Consider the following 3,255-nt stretch of genomic DNA (forward strand, 5'->3'; position numbering starts at 1 on the left):
TTAGTGGTAGATTTGAATAATAGTCATATTAACTGGTCCTTCTTGCAGGCGTATGGATCTTATCCTAACGCTGACAGCATCATACCTCAGGATAGATCTTGAAATGTTCTTTTTGATGATGACTGTGACATCATTCCCCTTCAATTTGTCATTTCCAGCACAGTAGACCATATGACTGTCTGAATCAAAGTGGCCAATACCAATCCATTTCAGCTCACTGATATTCATTCTTGACCACTTCAAACTTTCCTGGATTCATACTTCCATGTTCAGATTGTTAATGAATGTTCACAGCTTTTTCTTCCCATTTTCAGCAAATGAAGGTCCCAAAAGCCTTACTCCACCTGCATCATTAAGGTCGACTCTACTCTGAGAAGGCGGCTCCTCCCCAGTGGTATTTTGAGTGCCTTCCAGCCCGAGGGCCGCATCTTCCAGCACTGTGTCAGGCAGTGTTTCACAGCTATTCATAAGGCTGTCAATGGCCAATTTTTTCAGAAGTGGATGGCCTCATCCTTCTTCTGAGTCTGTCCTAGTCTGGAAGTTCAGCTGTAACCTATCCACCATGGGTGACCCTGCTGCTATTTGAAATACTGGTGCCACAGCCTCCAGCCTCACAACAACATGTAAGCCACCACAACATGACAAACTGATGGGCAGGTGGTGGAAGAGTTACCATGTGACCCAGCAATTCCACTCTTAGGTATGCACCCAAGAGAAATCAAAACATATGCCCATACAGGAACTTGTCGTGAACACTCATGCAGCATTATTCATGTTGTTGTTGTTGTTAGGTGCCATCGACAGTTCCAACTCATCGTGACCCTACTTACAACAGAACGAAACACTGCCTGGTGCTGCACTCACAATCATTGCTCTGTTGGAGCCAATTGTTGCAGTCACTGTTTCTGTCATGGAGGGTCCTTCTCTTTTTCACTGACCCTCTACTTGACCGAGCATGATGTCCTTCTCCAGGCACTGGTGCTTCCTGACAATATGTCCAAAGTATGTGAGACCAAGCCCCACCACCCTCACTTCTAAGGAGCAGTCAGCTGTATTTCTTCCAAGACAGATTTTCTTCTGGGAGCCCAAGGTATACTCAATATTTGTCTCCAAGACCATCATTCCAATTATTTATAATAGGCAAAAAATGGGTGAAGGCACACAGCTGTGCAACCGTGACCAAGTCAAAGGGTAGAGAACATTTCACAGCTCTGAAATACGCATCAGCTGGTGAATGGATAAACAAAATGTGGTCTAGGCATACACGAGAACTGTATTCAGGCGTGAAAAGGAGTAACGTGTGAGACACGGTACAACATGGATGAACCTTGGAATTAATCGCACCAAGTGAAAGAAGCTAGACACAAAAGACCACATTATCAGATGATTCCATTTTCATGAAACACCCAGAACAAGGATATTTCCAGAGCTAGAAAGCAGATGAGTGGTTGCCTGGGGCCTGGGGAGGGACGAAGGGATAGACATATGATAGTTAGAGTGTGTGGAATTTCTTTTTAAGATGATGAAAAGGCTCTAAAATTTATTGTGGTGATGGTTACACAATTCTGTAGCTATTAAAAAGACATTACATTTTACAGTTTAAATGGGTGAATTGTATGCTATGTGAAATACATCTCAATAAAACACTGAAAATAATAGTAACAATTTACAAGTATCGATGACAAATGTTTCTGCAAAAGCCAGCACGCACTCAGTGTGCGTGGTCCTCACATCAAGACTCTGAAGCCCCCAGAGTCCCTAAGCTAGGAAAGGGTGCAAGCGGCACTGGAACAAGACCCACGGGAACACGTCTCCTCCCTTGGAACCCAAACCCCCTGGAAGGCTAAGAGAGGAGGGAGCAGGACAGCGTTGGCAAAGTCAGACCGACCCAGAATCCATTTCTTTATCAACTTAATCATCCACTCGTCTTCAGTGTGCTACTATTTCCTGAACCCCTGCTGTGCACCAGGCACAGTGCTAAGTCCAGGAACAGCAAACGTAACCAGCTATCATGGGTCTCCAGTCCAGCAGGACAGGTAAACTTGCAGTAAGCCAAGCTCAGCTCTGCTGTCGATTTCCCGAGTGCCCCTGAGCAAGTCGGCAGCCTCCCTGGGACCTCAGTTGCCTCCTCTTTAAAACGGGAGTGATTTGGAGCAGTGATTCTCACACAGTTAAGATTTTGTCCCCGGGAGACATTTGGCAATGCCTGGAGCCATTTTTGGTTGTCATGCTTGGTGGGGAGTATGGGCTGCTGTTGACATCTAGTGGGTAGAGACTAGGATGGTACTAAAATCTTACAATGCGCAGGACAACCCCATGTAGCAAAGACTCCTCCCACCCACAATGTTGGCTTGTCATGATGGAGACACCTGGTTAATGAAACCACATATGTACATACCTCAGCACTATTCCAGGCCCATGGACAGTCCTTGACAAGGCTGAGTCCCCTCCTCTGTCCTTTCCTGGGTGGCATATGAGCACATGAAGAAGATTCACAACATCATTTGATACTAGGGAAATGCAAGTTTAAGCTGCTACACACTTACTGAAATAGCTAAAATTTAAAAACTGACAACACCAAGTGTTGACAAAGATACAGAGCAACTGGGACTCTCATCCATTGCCAGTGAGAATGTAAAATGGTGCAGCCCCTCAGAAAAAGTTTGGCAGTTTCTTATAAAGGTACATATACACTTAACATATAATCTAGCAATCCCACCTCTGGTATTTGCCCAAGAGAAATGAAAACATGTCCACAGGAAGATCTGGATACACATGTTCAGAGCAGCTTTATTCCTAATAGCCGCAACTGGAAACAACTCCAACGTCCATCAATCAGTGAGTGGAAAGGCAAACTGCGGTGTGTTCTACACAATCAATCATTCACACAATATCCAGTGATAAAAAAGCAGCAGCCACAGACACGCACAACAGTGTGGGGGAATCACAAACGCACGCTAAGTGATGAGAGCCAGACACGAAGGCTACATGCTGTGTGATTTCATTTATGAGACACGGTAGAAAAGGCAACCTCCCAGGGACAGAGGGCAGATGAGTGGTTACCAGGGGCTGGGCGTAGAAGGGGTGACTGCGCAGCAGGTGCACGAGGGCATCTTCAGGGTCGGGAGGTGTCCTTCCACCCCTCGACTGTGGTCACGGCTGCCCAGCTGTGTTCCTTCATCAAAGTCCATCAGGCTACACCCTTCAAGAGTGAGCTTCCCTTTGGCAAGGTTATGGTCATTACTTGGTCTCAGC

Source organism: Orycteropus afer, unplaced genomic scaffold (assembly GCF_000298275.1).
Source record: "Orycteropus afer afer isolate SDZICR_OR568_19922 unplaced genomic scaffold, OryAfe1.0 scaffold00130, whole genome shotgun sequence".
Taxonomy (NCBI): domain Eukaryota; kingdom Metazoa; phylum Chordata; class Mammalia; order Tubulidentata; family Orycteropodidae; genus Orycteropus; species Orycteropus afer.